The sequence below is a fragment of the Macrotis lagotis genome, chromosome 6 (genome assembly GCF_037893015.1).
Source record: "Macrotis lagotis isolate mMagLag1 chromosome 6, bilby.v1.9.chrom.fasta, whole genome shotgun sequence".
Lineage (NCBI taxonomy): Eukaryota > Metazoa > Chordata > Mammalia > Peramelemorphia > Peramelidae > Macrotis > Macrotis lagotis.
Window position 1 is genome coordinate 95,313,415 of NC_133663.1, and position 21,191 is coordinate 95,334,605.

The following is a 21,191-nucleotide window of genomic DNA, read 5'->3' on the forward strand; positions in this document are numbered from 1 at the left end:
CACCTCATGAGGAGTGAAATGAGCAGGACAACATTGTACACATTAACAGTAACATTGGGGGATGGATCAAACATGATAGATGCTGCTCCTCTCAACAGTTTAGTGATCAAAGACAACCCTGAGGGATTATAAAAAATAACATCCACATCCAGAAAAAAACCCAACAAAATAAAAACTATCAGAGTTTAAATGCAGAGCAAAGTTTAAAGTTTTAAAATCTTAATTTATGTTTCATCTTTCTTTCTCATGTTCCCCCCCACCTTAGCTCTAATTCCTCTTTTACAACATGACTAATATGGAAATATGTTCAACCCAATAGTACATGTACAACTTTTACCAAATTGTTAGCTGCCATGGGAGGGAAGAAGGAAAGAAGGGAAGTAGAGAAAATGTGGAGATCATAAACTTGCAAATGGCTGAATGTTAAAAACTACCTTTGCCTATATTTAGTAAAAAATAAAAGAAAAAGAAAATATTCTTTTAAAACCAAATTATTCTGATACATGAAAGAATAATTAAAATGTGTTTAATTAAATCAGGCTACCACTAGAGTGATTGAATAACCACAATCCATCAGCCACTACTCCCTAAATCTCCTAAAGGGTTTCTGACAGTTCACAGTAGCCTCCTGTTTCCACAATATAATAGTTGGACAACATGTCAATTCAATCATTGCTATGTCTACATAGGAACCAGGAGCATTGCAAAGAAGCGTGGCTTCCCCTTGCCCAGGGACAGGATTTTGTAAAGGATGTTGCTGCTTTTTCTTGGCATGACAGAATCATGTCAACACAGAATAGAGCTGCTATTTTTCTATTCACCTCTCTGAGGTTAATCTCATACCTCCTACAAACATGCATCCTACCTTTCATGAGTTCTTTTGAAAGTGCAAAGTCTTCTGCCAGGTACAGTTCCTGAAGAGAGTAAGGAGTTTTTCCCTGGAGGTAAGGGGGTACCCTTACATTATACTTACATTCCCCACCCCACTGGGTTATTTTGAGGAAAGTGCTTTGGAAAATTTTAAATGTAATAGAAATGTGAGCAGTTATTATCTTCAAAGACCTCCACAACTCGTTCTTTATATCTTATATGTGATATTTTCTGATGAAGAAAAAATACAATTATTTCTCCTACATCTTTGATGCTGGTCATTTCTCTGGACCCATCCCTCACTTATTTTTGGCAATGGTTAAGGGAGAAAGTGAAAGAAATATAGCTGTCATGATAGTAACATTTCTAAAAAGTTTGGTCTAGAGGGACTCAGTCTTTTGCTTGGGGCATCTGGAAGATATGATAAGTCAGAAACATCAGGTTGACACAAACAGACAGAAGAATCAGGCAAATATCACTCATCTGGATAAGAGGTTAAGTTATGGCTTTTCATTTTTGTTTTCTTGAAATATAACTCTGAAAGGAACAGAAAGATTCTGTAATCTGTGGGAATCAAAGAAGGTAAGAATGATCAAGCCTATTTCAGAGGTCTAAGAAGTTAAGATTCACTATTCAAGAAGTCAGAGAAGGTGAGACACTGGTAAAGAGAAGATATACGATAGCTCCAAGCAGTAAGTAAAGGATTTTTGTTTTTGCCCTGCTTTAGGATTCTTCCTTGTAGGGGATTTTGTAGGACCTTTATGTAAAGGCTTTATTGATGATTGATGATGCACAACTCTCCTTCACTTAAATCCAATTCACTTCATGTCATGGCATCACTTCCCTGATGTCATGGTCCTCTTTGTGAATGAAGGACAAACAAAACAGTATTGATTGTGTAGAGCTAAACTTTGAATCAGGAACACCTAAGTTCTAATCTTACCTCAGGAACTTACTAGTTATGGGACTTGGGCAAGTAATTTAGCCTCTCTATGCTTCAGTTTCCTGAGTTATAAAATGTATATAAATTTTAAATGTTTTTGTAGGATAAAATTATATAAATAAACATTATTTCTGATATTTTTGATTTGTAGTATAAAATATATAAATGAACATATTGTTGATATGAACAAAGACATACAGGTACATATTTTTGCTTATTAAGGTGGGACAGAGGAGCTAAGAGTGTTATAAAAGGGAAAGGAAGAAGAGAAGGTAGATAGGGAAGCTATGAAATGTAACTGGGAGTAGTTTATTAAAGGATGGGGAAATCAAAGCTGCCAAAAAGAAGAACAGGCATCCTTTTTCCTTCCTCCCCACCACACCTCGAAAGCCCTTCTCTATCTCAGGCCCTAAATAATTCTGACAGCCACATGATGTAATGCAATGGCATCCCCCCCCCCGCCCCGTAAAGACTCATTTTAAAAATGTGCATTTCAATTCTACCCTTTACTTTCTACACATAGTGGCTAGTTGCTTGGTTCTCTTTCCTACTGAGTTATGGGATGGAATGCTAAAAAGTTCAATGAAGAGTATTAGTGACTCTGGGGCTGCTATTACTATTATGGTCTAGGTTTAAGTTTACTTCTCCCATACATATTATGGATATTTGAAGTTCTTAGGAGAATTTTGTTTTAACTGCCTTTATCATGTTATTTGAGAGCAGTAGTAACTGCCCTCTGAAGATCCAACCTGACAATTTTCTCAGAAGTTTGGAAATGCTGCTATAGTCATCATCTTTTTTTTCTTGTCTTCATTTCCTTCTACTCCTCTTCCTCCCCTTTCCATTCCGCATAATCATCACCATCTTCTCCTCCTTCTTCTCTTCCTCCTCTCTTCTCTTTCATCTCCTCTTTCCCCTCTTGTCCTTGTCCTACTTCTCCTCTTCATATTATCATTATTTTAAAAATACTGGAGCAATTTACTTTTTTGTCCATACAGTTCCTTGAAATATAGCTCTGAAAAGGCAAACTTTGCCTATCTCTCTGTTACATCCAATTTATTTGAAAGTCAAGACTCTTCTGATATCATTGGTCCTCTTTAAGAACAAAGAAGTACAATTAAGGGAAGTGTGTGAATTTGTGTGTGTATATGCATATGTATTGTATATAATGCATGTATATAACATAAATAGTATATTTATTCTATGTGTACAGATGCATATATGTAATAAATAAGAATAAACACAAAATAGTAAATAAATAAAAGTAATTTGGAAAGGAAACCATTAGCAGCTGAGGGGATCAGGAAAGGTTTTTTTGTTTGTTTATTTGGAGGTTACTATCATGGCAACTATCTTTCTTTCACTTTCCCCCCTTAACCCTTGCCTGAACTATATTTTGAATGTGTACATATATATATATATATATATATATATATGTATATGTATATGTATATGTATATGTATATGTATATGTATATGTATATGTATATGTATATGTATATGTATATGTATATGTATATGTATATGTATATGTATGTATGGTGGATAAAGCACTGGACCTGGACTGAAGAGACTAAGTTCAAATTCAACCTCAGACATTTGCTAACTGTGTGATCCTAGGCAAATCACTTAACCTTTATATGCAGTTTCTTCATGATTAAAATGGAAATAAAAATAGTACCTATCTCCCAGGGTTATTGTAAAGATAAAATGAAACAATACTTATAAATAGCTTTGCAAATTTTAAAGTAAATGCTAGTTGTAATGTGGATGGCTGCAGCAATGTAAGCTAAAAGTAAAAGGGACTAGAGAACAATCCAGGTAGAGAGGATGGCCTATGGAAAGATGCAGATTATATATGAGAAATAAAGAGAAAGTCAGTTGGTTTGGGTCACGTAATGGTAGAAAAGTAATGTCCAACGAATCTAGAAAGATAGTTCAAGCAAGGTTGTGAAAGGTTTTAAAAGTTAAAGAGAAGGGTTTATAATTGATTCTAGGGATAATGCAGAAAGCCTCTAGTATTTGAGAAAGGAAATGAAATGGTGGTCAGATCTGCCCTTAATGAAATGTTACATTGACAGTAATATAGCAGATTGACTATAGTAGGGGGAATCTTAAGCAGAGAGATTAGTATCTAAGCACCATCCCCTCTCCCCCATCTGCCATTGTTAATTATCAGTTCCACATAACTACCTGTATAGCAATCACAGTACATTTGCCTAGCAGGATCATAGGACTGTAGATGAGCATTGCCCACTTTTTCTTTACTTGGAATGAAGTTCAGGAGCTTTAGCCATAGGCTCAGGGTAGTGGGGGGGGGGGATTTGTTTTCTGTGTTCCCTAGTAGTGAAGCTTCTACAATGAGACTCCATTGCTCTTTACATACTGTCAGGGAAAGATAGATAGATAGATAGATAGATAGATAGATAGATAGATAGATAGATAGATAGATAGATGATAGATAGATAGATAGATAGACAGTCAGATAGATTAGATAGCTATAGATAGATAAATAGATAGATATTGTTTTTGGAGGGGGGTAGAGGGAACATGTCTTGTGACAGCAGAACCACAGTAGGATAGAAATCTAAAATGAGAGTTTGGATCACAGAAATTGAGAGAAAACTACCTGTGATCTCACCTTTACTAGAAAATAGGAAGAATTGAGGAAACCAGCTGAAAAATCACAGCTAGAATGAACATTGGATCATAGATTGGTTTATAGATGAGGAAGTGAAAACCCAGAAGTGTTAAATGACTTGTCAGAAGTTACATAGCCAGTAAATGTCAGAATCTGGATTTGAATTCAGGTACCTCTGCTGCTAATTAAGTATAGATCTTACTGTAACTCCAATCCAACTCACCTTTCACTGTATCATGCTCTTTCTTATGTAGTAATAACAGTAATTCACCTTTTTCTAGGGTGCTGCTACATTCTGATCTACATTTATAGTTTAGAAAGGATTAATCTCCTCCTATATGACTAGGGGGTATCTGATAGTGTAAAGGAAAATATTTCTTTCCCTACTTTGGGAGAGTAAATGGAACTGGAAAACAGGAAAAAGGATAAGAAAACTGAGGAAAAAGTAGAAATATTTTATTTTTATAATTTTCCCTTAGAAATTAAGTAAAACTTCAAGTCAGTATACAAACCCACTAGTTTTCCAAATACTCAGTAATCCTTTCTCTTTTTCCCAAACTCATTGCCCAACATCCACTTCTCAAATATATGTGTGCCACTTACACATAAAGTCAAAAGGGGTGGAGGGGAAGGAGTTGTTTTCTTCTGAATCCCAGGCTTCTGTTGCTATTCCCTATTGAAACAAAAAAAAATTGTCCTCAGTGTGAAACTATTATATCCCTACTGCTTGTTTTACTACTGTATTCATACTTTGAAATCCTTTCTGAACATTTTTTTGAAATCCTGAGGTTGATTTCCTCTCATTTGTTGAGATTCACCTCTTATCCACAATATCCCATGATTCAAGAATTTGACTACTTCAGTGGAAGACACTCTCCTCATTAATGAACTGATTAGTCTCTTAACTATTTTCCTAGTTAGAGAAGTACCTATTTGCCTAGTCAGGGAAGTATTTTAAAGAGCATATTAACTGAGAGTAAAGAAGGACTCTCATGTAAAATAGAGGCAGTACTCTAATTCAGCACCCCCAACCTCAACTAAATGCCTGTGACATTTCTTGAGCTTAGGGACCTACTTCTGCTCGTTCTTTCCCCAGACACTCATGCTATCTGTAGCCCCTCACTGACATGTCAAATCCTAAAAAGCATTCCTGCATTACCAGGCCATGGGAACTCAATAGTAAATTTACCCTGGTCTCCATGTTAATTCACCTAAATATCTCAAAACTTTCATATTCAGGATTTAAACTTTTGCAATAGCTGAGAAAATTATCTTGTCATAAGTCATCAACTCCTCCAAAATGCTCCATTTTATGTTTACTTCTCCAAATTTTCATGCACTGAAAGGAATTCTACATTTGGATAGAATTTGCTTTTAAGTTATCAAAGCAGGATTTGAAATATTGTGTTGAAGGGGGAGGGGCTGTGATAGTTTATGTATGGTTGTTTACTACAATCCCAAAGACCTGGAGCAATATTTTTAAAAATTTGAATTAATGCTAAATTCAATGACCACTTTCTTTTAATTACTTGATTTTTTTTGATGTTATATTTTCTAGCAGTCAGCTACATTTGACCAGTCAATACCTTGCCCTGGAAGGTAAAATAATAATGTATTACCACACAGTTACTTATGTAGGTGTTGCTTGAGCTTTAAATATGCTCAGCAACATCACCTTGACTAACCTGATTGAACTTATTGGTCAGAAGCAAGATTGGAATATTTATATGAGGATGAACTAGTTACTCTTCAAGGTGGTTAAAGGGGAAAGATTATTCCATTTGAACAGACTCTATGTTGTCTATGAGGGCCAATAGAATCCTGCTTATCCAGTTTCCCTGTCCTGGATATGCTCGTTAAACAGAGTCTCTTCTTCCTCTGAAGGTCTTTTCTTACCCCTAGACCATTTCTCAATAGAGGGTTGATTATTTTTTCCTGTAAATTTCTATCAGTTTCTTCTGAATCCTGAAGATGAGAGCTTCATTAGAAAAAAAAATATTCAAAGTTCCCCCCAGTTGTTTCACTTGTTCCTAGTTTTTTAAATTTGTTTTTGTAAAAAAATTTTAAACTTTTTATAAACAATTGATCCATTTTCCCTTCCTTCATCCTCACTTCTATTTGTTTGGTTTTGGGCTTTAAAAAAAACTATCCATTGATCTGATGGGTAATTTTTCTTCTCTCTATGCTTCTCTAATTTGTTCATGATGTAACTTTTTATATCAAGGTCAGATGGCCATTTAGGGCTTATCTTTGTATACAGTGTGAGATATTGGTTGCTTTTCCACTGTGCCTTCTCATTTTCCCAGCAGTACATGTCAAATAACCCCTATTTCAATTGCTGGGATCTTTTTGTTTATTAAATACTAGGGTATGAAATATATTTGCTTCTGTAAGCTACTCACCTAATTTGTTCCACTGATCTATCTCTCACTGTTTTAATTTGTACTAAATTTTTTTGATAATCACTGATTTTTATATAGTTTGAGAGCTGGCACCAGGAGGGTCCATTTGTTCCCTTCTTTTCATTCTTTCTCAAGATTCTTCACCTTCTTCCCCCCCATATGCATATTATTTTTTATAAAGTCCTATAAAGTAATCTAATTTTTTCCTAGTTCCATGAAAATAATCTTCTCATTTGATTGGTATAGTGTTGAATGAGTAAATTAATTTAGGTAACATTATCATAATTACTATGTTGACTCAGTCCATCCAGGAGTAATTAATCTTTTTCTAATTTAGTGTCTTTTGTTTCTATAAATGACTGTAGTTATATGCAAGTGGAAGGTATGCTCCCAAATATTTTATACATGCTATAGTAATTGTAAATGAAATTTCTCTTTCTATACATTCTTTTTTTTTAGGTTTTTTTTGCAAGGCAAATGGGGTTAACTGGCTTGCCCAAGGCCACACAGCTAGGTAATTATTAAGTGTCTGAGACCGGATTTGAACCCAGGTATTCCTGACTCTAAGGCTGGTACTTTATCCACTACACCACCTAGCCGCCCCTTTCTATCTCTTCTTGCTGTATGTTACTGATATCATATAGAAACACTATGATTTGTGTGAATTTATCTTCTATAAGTTTGTTGAAATTGATGTTTCAACTAATCTTTACCAAAGTTAAGTGATAGTGTCAACTAAAAGATTTCCTACAGAAAAACAGAGCAAATGTAGAAGAGGAATAAATGTTCTTTTGACACCCATTCATCAGAGAGAGCAATTTATAGATATGATTTATGAACCTCAATTCTTGTATGGAAGAGGGTTAGATTTTGAATTCTCTAGAACTGTAATCCTGAAATACAGTCATCTGCCCAGAGAAGGAAGATGTCTTAAGCAGTCTCTTATGAGTAATACCAAATTTGAGAGCTCTCAAGCACAAGAGTATAGAAATTAGACCTTCTAGATTAGAGGGAAGAGACTTCCTAACATAACACATTTCTTGGGGAAAAAAATGGTCTTATTTTTCCTGTGTTTCATCCTAGTGACAGAACAAAGCTAACAAATTGCATCAACAGAAGTCTGATGGGAAGGGAATTGTTGAGTAACCCAATCCAATATTTGTACCTTTGGGGGTAACAACATACAAGGTGATACTTCAAGTTTTAGGGATGTTAAGTAGAACTCTGTCAAAAGCACTATTGTCAAAACTGCCGGAGTAATAGCTTTTAGTTGGGTTGCCTTCTGGGGAGAATATACAGATTATGTGAATTCTTTCTATGTTTTTCTGTATCTGTCTATGGATTTCTATGAATCATTTTCATTTCATGCATTTTCTAGTGAGTGAAGTAAAGGCCTACCTTTATAGATCTAATACTTGATATATACTTAGTATCCTAAGTGCTTATTTGAATTGGGGGGCCCCTTTTATTCACTTTTGAAGAAAGTTGAAATAATCTAGACATGGCCTACATCCTGAGTATATTAGTAGACTTTCTTGGAGCTCTTCCAAGTGGGAATGATAAACCAAAATGAGAAATTAGTTCTTATAGGTCAGCTCCCAAAATTAAACCAAGTTTGAGCCCAGAGACCTGGAAGACTTCGAGTCATGGTTTACACAAGCAAAGCAAATTGTGTCTGGATGTGATTTATTATTGTTTTAAAACTGATACTTTGATCCTTCTGTTCACCTTCTGGCTGATTCCTTATTTATGCCCCAATCTTAAATTCTTCTCTGCCCTCTGGACACAGTTTGCTGAGTGGATATTTGACTTGTTACTATGCTATTCAGACATGCAATCATTTGACTTTGGTCTCTCAGACTAAGTTTGTTAGTTTGCTAACTTGGTACCAGGCTTATCACTGTGTCACTAATGAATCTATTGCTTCTGCTCCCTGTACATTCATCACTGCTATGATTCCTTACCTAAGATATTATGAGTCTGAGCCTATGACACATACACACACAGCCATGGAATCATTTCCATTGATCTGAAGCCTTTGTCTCCTCCAGTCAAAGGCTTCTCCCACCCCTGCCCCCTACCCCAAACTTAGAGGGTGATAGTCCACCATATATCATAGATACAGTCTCTGGATTATACTGTGGAGGATATAAACTGTAACCAGTGCCATTGGCTTGAGTTCAGAGCTGGCAAATACAGGGAAATGTCTCAAAGGTTATGAATTGAAATCTTGGCAGGAAGTTAAAAAACACAGTTGGCTAAAACATACAGAGAAAGGCCAAGGGAAATGAAAAAATGGGCACAAAGCAAGAAGGGAGCAACAACATTTGACCATGATTTTAGAATGATATTATTCAGTTGCCAATTATCTGGTGAACAGTTAAACATGGACACATATTTACTGGTATCAAAGACTCCAATTTATTTAGTCAACTTCCTCAGTTTGCCAAGTAATAATATGTTTAATTTTAAAGCTGAAATGCTCACATAGAACCTTGTAGTTCAGGGAATTCCACTCCTGCAGAGTCTGGGATTTTTTGCTTAACTGACCCTTTGTATGAGTCTCTGTATCATCCAATGGGTCAGACCCTTTGGGACTGCCACAAAGAAAACATTTGTCTTCCTTGGAGAATGAAAACTTTGATGAAGGATTTGCTAGTTTATGTCAAAATGTGGAAAGCAACAAAGAACTAGATAATTGGCATGAATAGGTCAATTGACTTGGGGTGAAGGCCACTGAGGAACTTGCCCCTAAGTTAAGAAAACTTCTGTATGAGACTAGCTCTGAGACTCTCTCTGGCTCTACTATTGAAAGAAAATACTCAGGGGAAAAAGCCAGTATCTGCTCTCAAAGGTATATTACCATACTCAAGTATCCTATGTATCTCTGCTTTTCTTCCTCTTTATCTCTTTACTTCTGTCTTCTATTTCTTTCTTTGGGGTTTTTTGGTCTGTTTATCTGTTTCTCCTTAAAACAACAGCAATACTTAGGTTAATAGCAATCCCTAGCAAAATTCTAGAACAAATTATTAAACAGATGGTTTGTGAACATTTTGAAGAGAATAGAATGATCACTAGGAGCCAGCATGGTTTGCTAAGCATGTTATGCCAAACTAACCTCATTTTCCTTTTTGATAGTGTTACTAAGCAGCTAAATCAGAAAAATGCTGTAGATGTACTATATCCAGATTTTTAGCAAAACAATTGACAGAGCTGTTCATTATATCTTTTTGTATAAGATAGTGGGAAGTGGGAGTAGATAATAGTGCTGGTAAGCAGTTTTATATGTGTGCTTGAATTACTGCCTTGGTGTTAATCTGGAGGAAGCTCTTTATTGATATGCCATTTTATTATATCTTTGGTCCTGTACTGTTCAACATCAGGAGCTAAGATAAAGATCAATAAAGCATGCTAATAATAACTTTGAGTTATACCAAGTTGGAACATTCAATATGTAATGGAATAAAAATTCAAAAATATCTCCATCACTCTTAGAACACTGTATTGAAACCAATAAGATGGCATTTCACAGGGCTAAATATAAAGTCCTGAATTCAAATTCAATAATTCATATACATTAGAATAGCACAGAAGAAAATTGGCTCCAGAAAATTTCAAATGAAAAAGATCTAGGGGTTTTAGCCGACCACAAACCAGGAGCCAAAATTGCTACTAAAAGAAGTAAGACAATTTGTGGTTTCATGAGTAGAACAATATCTAGAACACAGGAAATCCTACTTTACATTGATTAGACTTCATTTAGAATCAGGAAATTGTAAAGTGTGAAAGCTAGAAGATAGCTTGGAAATAATTGTATTCAATGCCCTCATTTTAAAGGTGAGGAAATTAAGTGTTAAATCATTTGCCAGATATCATACGTCTAATAAGTAGCATAGCTGCTATTTGTATTTGGTTGTCTTATAATGCCAAGTTCTTTGAAGTATGCCATAATACTTTCCTTCTCCTTGCAATCCCAGGGTATTATTGTATCATCTTTAGGTACTTCATTTTGAAAAGAGCTTTGAGAAAACAGATTGTGAATAGATGATGAGAGGATAATGATAAACAGCTAAAGGATCTGATAAAACTTAGATTAAAGAGAGACATGATAACTATCTTCAAAGTTAATTGAATTATTTTTTAGAAGAGGTAGCAAATTCAGTTCTATGTAGGAATAAACTAATAGAACTGTATTACAATTGTTTAGGGTGCCTGAAGACTCAGGTAGCTTTAGAGCCATAACTAGAAATAAGAAATGAACCTGTGTTCTAGAGCACTGATATTTCCAGGAACCAGCACTTTCTCTCTGTAAAATCACTTTCACTGAGTCTTGATGTGTGATGCAAACACCCTAGGGCCCCTACTCCAGGGTTCTGTCTCAGTTGCACTTCTTTCTCAAGGCCAAACCTCTGGGAGTAAGGATTAGACCCTCTAGGGGATTGGCTGCATTCTTTCCTGAAATGACTTCCCCTATACACTGTTGTTGTCTTTCCTGTCTGTCTTTCAACATCACTGCTGTACAGTTCCCTATTCCTTCTCATCCTTCAGATAAAATTATTCTTAATTATGGCATTAAGTCACTCCTCCTCACTAGAAGTATTTAAGCAGAGGCTAGATATCTGTCAGAGACTGTAAGGAGATTTGAATGTTCTATAGAAGCTTGAATTTGATAACAGATACTTTTTAACTCTTGATTTATGATCCTGTGGATGCTAAATTCCTTCCCATGATGCTAAGGAATACAATACTCTGTGATTTCATGAAAGAAAAAGATTCAAATGATAAAAATCCATAGTGATCTCTAGGATATAGTTTTCCGTAAAGATTATTATAATAATAAATAATAAAAATAATAATAAAAAGGAAAATGACTAGATTGGAGACATATAAAATAGATACAAAAAAATTCTAGAAATACCACTAGGAATCTGAGTAGTTTCTAACCTCCTAGTAAAATCTACATTGTCTAATTGGCAATAAATTAATTTATTTCTCTTTATATATTAACAGTTGTCAGGTATCTTTCCCATAAATAAAAACTTTTCTACTGTATGATAAAGATGATTATTTCTTTTTATTGGGTAGTGGAGCTAAGTGACTTGCCCAAGGTCACACAGCTAGTAAATATCAAGTGTCTGAGATTGTATTTGAGCTCAGGTCCTGCTGACTCCAGGGCTAGTACTCTATTCACTGTGCCACCTAGTTGCCACAACTAATTATTTCTATAGCAGAATCCTATACTGTTCCCCTTACCGGGGTATTCTAGGTAAAGGAAAATTACTATACCATGTCAGGCACATAGCCATTTTTTGAAGAAAAGAAACTAGAAGCAATTGATTTAAGTTATTTTGACCCATGGTACATTGAGTAAGTTAATGACAAATCTCTTCAGCTACAAAGCTCAGTAAAGAAATTTAAGTCAAATAAAGATCAATATCTAACATTCTATAACCATTTTACTAGGAAAACACACAAAGAAAAGGAAAAAGACGTCTTGGAAACAAGTGGGAACAGAAAAGAGACATTAGGATAATTATTTCTGATACTTTAGAGTAATTTTAGCAAAACTACTCCTATGCAAGGAATTTGTGCCCGATGGAAGGTTAAGAATGCTGGTTATTTTGCTCTTATGGGATAGATTTTTTTAAATTACAAATTTAAAGTGTAGGTAGTTAAGTTTTTTTTCTATTAATGTTTTATTCAGAGTAAATGGAGAATGTGAAGAAAAGAGTCCACAATGACAGGGAGAAGATATACAATGTTGTAAAAACAAGTGACAAAAATATGTTACTTAAGGGTAAAATATGTTTAGATCATTGAGAAGGCCAGGATGTATTAAATGAACAAAATGAAAAAATAAAAACTATGCCAAGACAAAAAAAAAATTAAGAAGGAAGAAGGCAAACCTAAAGCAGTAAAACAAGACAGATTAAGACTGAGAACAAAATGCAGGAATATATAAATAAATATACTGGAGAATGGAAAAAAAAGAATGGTTATTTCACTATTTATACATACATACATATATATGTAGAACTATATATTTTCCTACAATTCAATTTACTATTATTTCTATATATAATTGTTAAAAATATATTTCTATATATAAAATCAATTAAGGCAGTCCTTACAGCAATGCAATAGTGTGCTGGCCCATCCTTTGTGACTGGTCAATCCATAAATTTGTACAGATGGCCCACCCAGCATGCTAGTCATCTTTCTTGGATTCTTTTGACATCATGAGAATACTCACTAGCAGCACATGTGGGATATTCATTAGATTTCTCTTTTTCTATGACTGGCCTATCTTATTTTTTTAAGTTATAAATTTTCTGAACACATTCTCTATGTCATTTCTTAATCAATCAATAAACATTTATTAAGTTCCTATTATGTGGCAGGCACTATGGTAGGAAATAAAGATACATATACAAAAAATAAACAATTTCTCTCCTCAAAGAACTTACATTTTCCCATATGGTTTTATGTTTTTTAAAAGCAAAAACAAATCTTTGAAATGCATTTTAGTCCATTACTGCCATATTACTCTTTTCTACCTAAATTCACTATTATTGTCTAGGGTGCCAACATCCTTCCAGTCACTCAGACTTATAATGCTTGTGTCATTCTCAACTCTTCTTTCTTTTTCATTGCCCCACCTCCTCCAATCTATTTCCAAGTGCTGTAGATTCTACCTCCCCAATCTCTCTCCAATATATCTCCTCCTATTATAAGACATTGTCACCACCTTGGTACAGGCCCTCCATCATCTCACACCTAGACTATTGAAATAGCCTTCTAGTTTTCTTCATGGTTCTCTCAATCCCAGACCATTTTATACTCAGCTATCAAAATAATCTTCCTAAAGTACTAGTCTGATTATGTCATATACAACCCACCTTGCCTCCCTCCATTCAATAAATTCCACTGGGTCTCTTTTATCTCCAGGATCAAATACGAAATCCCCTGTTTAGCTTTTAAACTCTTTCATAGGGGGTGAAGTAGATAGAGCACTGACCCTGGAGTCAGGAGGACCTGAGTTCAACTCTGACTTCAGACATTTAACGCTTGCTTAGTTGTGTGACCTTGGGGAAGTCACTTAACCCCACTGCCTTTCAAAAATTCAAAAAGAAAAAAGTTTTTCATATCCTAGCATTTGCCTACCTTTCTAGTTTTTTTTTACTTCTTACATCTCCATACAAACTATGATCACTAGCCTCTTTGCTATTTCTTTCACAAAAGTACTCCATCTCCCAATTTTAGGCATTTTTAGTGATGGTTACTCATTCATGGAATTTTCTCTCCTTATTCTCCATCTCCTGACCTCCCTGGTTTTTTGCAAGTCTCAACAAAAATCCTACCTTCTATGTAAAGCCTTTCCCAATCTATTTCTAGAGTTTTCCCTCTGAGACTATTTCCAATGTATTATACATATATATATATATATATATAATGTATATACATATCCATATCATATATATATACACACACATATACAGACACCAAGAGTTACCTATATTAATAATATCATTAGGTCCATGCCTACAAAACACCCACGGCCCCTCAAAATTATTACTTACTATCCAAAAAGCAATCAAAAGGTCACCATAATTGAACCAATAATGAATGTTAAAAATTGTTTTTACACATAGTTGGGGAAGAATATATTTTTTTAAGAATGACACCAGATATATTGGACAAACCAATATATCTACATTTGCATTTATATGGAAGTTTTATAAAGATAATCTGCAAATGCATCAAAGACATCTTTAAGTATGTATATACTGGTTTTCCATAGTCATACATTTAGTATGTATTAGAACTGGGACTTGAACCCAGGTCTTCCTGACTTCAAGGTTAGTTCTCCAACCAGTATCCTATCTAAGTCTTCTGGGATCTGAAAGTCTTATAGGGGATATGTTATGAACACAAATAATTTTAATACAAAGCAGATGTATAAAAAAATTACAGAGTTCATAAGAGGTCAAGATCATGTCCAGCACAGGGAAGCAAAGAGTTATTGACAGACTAAAATTGCAGAGGCAGAATGAAAAGGTTATTTTAGGAGTAGAGCATGAGAAAAATGCAAGAGGGAGAAGGGCATAGAATGTTTTCAGGAGATAGTAAATAATCTCTTTGGCTAACTTCCAGTATTAACACATTAAGGAAGCTAAAGAAGGTGAGTTTGGGTTAGGCAAGTAGCAACCTTGGGCAATAAGCTTGATGTTTGTACCAATCTCTTATTGCCTGTGGTATAAGCAGAAAATAAAATGAAGGAGAAGAAGAACTTTGGGCTATAGTTTATGACTGTCCCTTTATATATATTTCCTCTGGATGATGTTATTCCTGACTTTCTCTTTGTCCTATGTCTAGAAAAATCTAAGTTCAAGGGACATTAGTGGCTACACAGTTGGATCCATATTTGTAAGAATTATGTGTCCCAAAGAATTGGAAATCAAGTAAATGTCCTTCAATTGGGGAATGGCTTAGCAAACTGTGGTATATGCATGTCATGGAACACTATTGTTCTATTAGAAACTGGGGGACTCTGGAGCTCTGACCACATTCAGATCGTGATCGCACTCTAGGCCCCCACATAAAACAGCAGGGCCCCCCCACCCCAGCCCCGTGGCAGAGGGGGGCTCCTATGGTCATTCACAGACCAGGAGGGAGGACAGAACCTCACACACTGAGACCCTTGTGGTAGTGTCCCAAAAGCTCAGGAAGCACCCCCCAAAAACAGGCTTAGGCTGGGAAAATGAACAAACAAAGAAACAAGAGGAAGACCATTGAGAAATATTTTGCAAATGAGCCCAAGAAGGATCAAAATACTCAGTCTGAAGATGAGGAAGCACAAGCTCCTGCATCTAAAGACTCCAAGAAAAAACAGAAATTGGGCTCAGGCTATGATAGAGCTCAAAAAAGACTTTGAAAATCAAATGAGGGAGTTAGAAGAAAAACTGGGAAAAGAAAGGAGAGAGATGAAGGAAAAACATGACAATGAAGTCAGCAGCTTAGTCAAGGAAATCAAAAAAAATGCTGAAGAAAATAGCATGCCAAAAAACAGCTTAGGGCAAATGGATAAAACAGTTCAAAAAGTTATTGAGGAGAAGAATGCTTTAAAAAGCAAAATTGGCCAGATGGAAAAAGAGATAAGAAAACTCTCTGAGGAGAATAAATCCTTCAGACAAAGAATAGAATTCAGGGAGATTAATGAATTTACCAGAAATCAGGAATCAATACTTCAAAACAAAAAATACGAAAAACTAGAAGAAAATGTGAAATATCTCATTGAAAAAACAACTGATATGGAAAACAGACTTAGGAAAGATAATTTGAAAATTATTGGAATACCTGAAAGTCATGATCAGGAAAAGAGCCTTGACATCATTTTCAAAGAATTACTACAGGAAAATTGCCCTAATATTCTAGAAGCAGAGGGCAAAATCGAAATGGAGAGAATCCACCGATCCCCCCGAGAAAGAGATCCCAAAAACCCAACCCCCAGGAATATTATAGCCAAGTTCCAGAACTCCCAAGTCAAAGAGAAAATATTACAAGCAGCCAGAAGGACACAGTTCAAATATCATGGAGCTGCAGTCAGGATCACACAGGACTTAGCAGCAGCTACATTGGAAGCTCGTAGGGCTTGGAATACAATATACCAGAAGGCAAAAGAGCTTAGAATGCAGACAAGAATGAACTACCCAGCAAGGCTAATGTCCTCTTCCAGGGGAAAAAGATGGACTTTCAATGAACCAGGGGAATTTCAAAGGTTCCTTTTGGAATGGCCAGAGCTGAACAGAAGGTTTGATCTTCAGATACAGGACTCAGGTGAAGCATGGAGATTGGAGGAGAGGGGGGAAATATGAGGGACTTAATGAGGATGAACTGCATGTATAGAAAAATGATACTGATAATATTCATATGAACCATCTCAGTTAATAGAGCAGGTAGAGGGAGCTTTTATAGTTGAAGCACAAGAGAAAGCTGAATTCGAAGATAAACTATGGTGTAAAAATGGAGTCAATAAGAAAAAAAGGGAAATGGAATGGGAGAAAGAAAAAGGAGAGAGGGAATAGTCCAAGCTATTTCACATAAGATTTTTTTTATATTACAATGAGCTATTGCAATGATATGGAAGGGGGGAGGCAAGGGGGAATGAGGGAACCTTTGCTCTCATCAGAGATGGCTAGGAGAGGAAACGGCAAATATATTCAATGGGGTATAGACAACTGGAGTAAGAAGGAGGGGGGAGCAAGGGGAAGGGGTGGGGATGTGAATAAAAGAGGAGAGGATGGACCATGGCGGGGGGCAGTGGTCAGATATAACACATTTTCTTTTTTTACTTCTTGCAAGGGGCTGGGATTGGATGGCCTGCCCAGGACCATAGGTCCAGGTGGATTCTGGGCCTAAGGGGTGGTATGGGGGCTCAGGGCTTCTTGGCCCCAGGGCCAGGGATCTGTCTGCTGCGCCACTCAGCAACCCTACAGCAGAGTCAGAGTGAAAGGAGAGAGAAAATATAGTACATGGTAGTGGAGAAATAAGAAAGGAGGTAGTTGCGATCAGCAATGGCAACGTTGGAAAAATATGGAAGTAACTTTTGTGATGGACTTATCATAAAGAATGTGATCCACTCATGACAGAGTTGATGGTGTTGGAACAAAGACTGAAACACATTTTTTGTTATTATTATTTGGGGGAGGGTGCAGGGCAAGTGGGGCTGGGTGGCCTGCCTGGGGCCACATAGCAGGATGATCATTGGGTGTCTGGGGCCGGATTCGGACCCAGGTGCTCCTGGCTCAAGGGCCAATGCTCTGTCTGCCACCCAGCCACCCCTACTATTATTGCTATTTTATTTTATTTTGGGTCTTTTTTTCTTCTTTTTGCTTTTTGCAGGGCAGTGGGGATCGGGTGGCTTGCATGTCACATGGCTGGGTGATCATTGAGTTTACGAGGCTGGATATGGACTCGGGTGCTCGTGGCTGCAGGGCTGGTGCTTCGTCCATTGCACCACCTGGCCATACCTACAATTATTACTATTATTTTTTTAATTTTAATTTTTTTCTCCCCCCTTTACTTTTTTCCCCAAGCAAGTCTATCTATATTCATGGGGGGGAGGGGTATTTTGTTTACTTGTAAACAAGTATATTGTATTAATGTAAAGAAAAACATTTGTACAAAATGAGAATAAAAAAATAAATTAAAAAAAAAAGAAAAAGAAACTGGGAGAGATGGGAATTCAGAGGAGCCTGGAAGTATTTGCATGAACTGATGCTGAGTGAGATGAGCAGAACCAGAAAAACACTGTACAGCCTAACAGCAACATGAAGGTGATGATCAACCTTAATGGACTCGCTTATTCCATCAGCGACAGTTTGGGGCTGTCTGCAATGGAGAATACCATCCAGTATCTAGAGAAAGAACTGTGGAGTTTGAACAAAGACCAAGGACTATTACCTTTAATTTAGGAAAAAAACTGATATCTTATTGTCTGGTCTTTCTATCTCTTATACTTTATGTTTCTTCCTTAAGGATATGATTTCTCTCTCATTACATTCAATTTGGATCAAATATACCATGGAAACATGTAAAGACTGGCAAATTGTCTCTGTGGGGGTGGGAGGAGGGAAGTAAGATTAGGGGAAAAACTGTAAAACTCAAAATAAATAAAATCTTTAAGTTAAAAAAAAGAATTATGTGCCCCTTCCTTAAAAGTGTTCATCTAGCCTTCTCTTGAAAAACTTTGATGAGGAAAAACGTACTACTTCTCAAGACATCCCAGAATAGCTCTAATTTTTTACAAAGTTCTGTCCTTTCATCAAGCTTAATGCTCTTCAATTTCCACTGATGGCTTCTGCTAGATGTTTTGTTCCTCAGTTCTTTCCTCATATGTTATGGGCTTTACTTGTGTTGTATGTATCCTTGGGAAAGTCTTTGTTACCAGGTTATGTTATGAGTTGCCCAAGTTTTTTGGCACAGAGAAGGGAAGGTTTTGGCAGTGATGAATCTGTGTTGCAAGGTCAATGACAACTGTATATCTGTATCAAAGTTCAGACTCTGCGGGATGCTGGCACAGTATTTGTGAAAGAGAATTGTAAAATATAAGGTTAGAGGGGCATTTTGGAACTAGGTGATAAAAGACCTGAAATTTTAAGGCTAAGAATTTTAGATTACATTTGGTAAATATAAGGGAGTTTCTGAAGGTTTCTCAGCAGAGTAGGACACAGAGAGAGCTCTGCATTAGAAAGATTGCCCTGGCAATAATGGATAGAATTACTTGATGGTGGGAATTATGAGGAGGAATTGGAAACTAGGAGTTTGGTCAAAGACCATTTTATTAGTGCAGGTGAAAGTTAATAATGGTTTGAATTTGTGTAGATAAAAATGGAGGTAAGAAAACATAAACAAAAATATTTTAAAGCACAAATAATGAGAATTGAGGATGAGGGGGCTGAGAGAAGAGGAATCAAAGATGATTTCAAAGCTTGAATTAATGAATAACTGTTTCTATGACACACAAATATGTCTTGATATCTAAAACATGGAGAAATAAGGCAAAAAAGAAAACTTTAAAGCAATATCCCCATTGGAATATTGATGCAAAAATGTTAAATATAGTAATTACAAAAACAACAACAGTAATGGCAATAGTAAAAGGCTATAAGTGGCTTGGTGAGTCAGTCACATTTGTTCTTAGAGGTGGTTATTAGTCACTTGTGCATAGTGAAAGCCTCCTGAGAGCCTCAGGAACTAAGCCTAGTACAGCTTTGTTTAGAGAGAATTTAATGTGTTAAAAAATATTTATGTCTAGTATGGCTAGAAGGGACATATACAATTTATAGTCTTAGCAATTATATCATCATCTGCCTTCCTAGGAAAGGGGTTCCTCTAATCTGACAGTGTCTTGCCATTTGCTTCAAGAAAGGAGTGGGAGGATTGCCAATTAATCTTGGCATTAGGTTATAGAGGCAGTTGCCTAGGTTTTCAATTAATTGAAGAAAAAAGTCCAAGGAGGCTTGAAACTATCTCACCAACAGAAAGCTAATTGCAAACTTACTCCTCTCTACAAATTTCCTAAGAAAAGTTTCCTTAAAATAATTGCTCCCATAACCTCAGTGATAGGGAATCAAGGTAGAGAACAGGATAGTAAAGAAATCTCAAGGTGGAGATGACAGAATGAAAAAGTTTAAAACCACTGTTCAGAACTGAAGACAAAGCTAACAACAAAAAGGAACTTCTTGTTGAATAAAGATAAAAATTCCTTAGTGCATTAGCTTTGTGGAACCTGGATAAAATGTGTCTCACTACTTTCAAAAGTCATCAAGACACACGAGGCATGGAACTAGACTTAAATTTATTCTGTTTCAGGAAGGATCACTATCACTCTTTGTGATATTTCATAAACAATATGACACAAGGAAACTGTATTCTGCAGCACTTTAATGTCTATCTTTTCCAACCAAACAGCTACCCTCTGCCTGTTACTGTTGATGAATGTGCTTATAAAAATATATGCGGTCAAATGTGTCTGCATTTCCTGTTCATTTTCACTTTGTCAAACCCTACTGCTCAGACCCAGATTAAGACTTACATTTGCCACTATATCTTTCCTGCCCCACAGTGATACTTTTCGTATTTCAACTATTCTTCTAATTATAATGTGAACAAGCATATCATTCATTTGTTGAAATTTTATCCTGACGTTTCTTTCCTCCAGCATTCAGCTTGGGTGGGAGGAAGCTGCTTCATGTAACAGGATAGATTTTTGTTTTCTCTAGCTTTTTTCCAATCTACACAATTCCTGTTATTTCACACTTACATATTTTGGGTGCTTTGGAACTGTCCTCTTCTTCCATTCAAATATGTCTCTTATCTTCATTGTAAAAGAAAGGATTATGGTGAGTTCAATATCACTTGCCTCCTCTCTTCCCAATATCTGGGAAGTATTTCTGCTCTTATCAAAACATCTTCAGTGGGTCTGAAAGTTCAAGAATAATGGAATCTTAGAGGTCTTCCTATCAAACCTATGTGTCATCAAGAATCCTCTCTATGACATATCTGAAAAATGACCATTCAGTCTTTTGTTAGAGAACTCTAGTGAAGGAGAATCCATTAACTTCTAAAAGGTAGCCCACTCATTTGGAGATTATTCTAATTGTTAAGAAATTTTTGTATGTTAAGCCTAAATGTCCCTCTCTATCACTTCTGCCTCTTGCTGCTAGAGGAAGTCAAATCCTACCCCCACTGCAGGAGAGTTCTTTAAAATACTTGAAAATAGCTATCATGTCTGCTCCTATGTCTTGTCTTCAGTATCCCCATTTCCATTAAT

The 21,191-nt window shown here is 36.0% G+C and overlaps 1 protein-coding gene across 2 annotated transcripts in view; it reads right to left on the bottom strand.

Moving 5' to 3' along the window:
- DGKH (diacylglycerol kinase eta) overlaps positions 1-20,833 on the bottom strand; it is a 308,050-nt gene extending 287,217 nt beyond the window's left edge. For both annotated transcript variants that reach the window (XM_074191736.1, XM_074191737.1), the window contains exon 1: positions 20,682-20,833. The gene's annotated coding sequence lies outside the window, so the exon portion shown is untranslated. The remainder of the gene's footprint in view (positions 1-20,681) is intronic.
- Between the last annotated feature and the right edge of the window lie 358 nt (positions 20,834-21,191).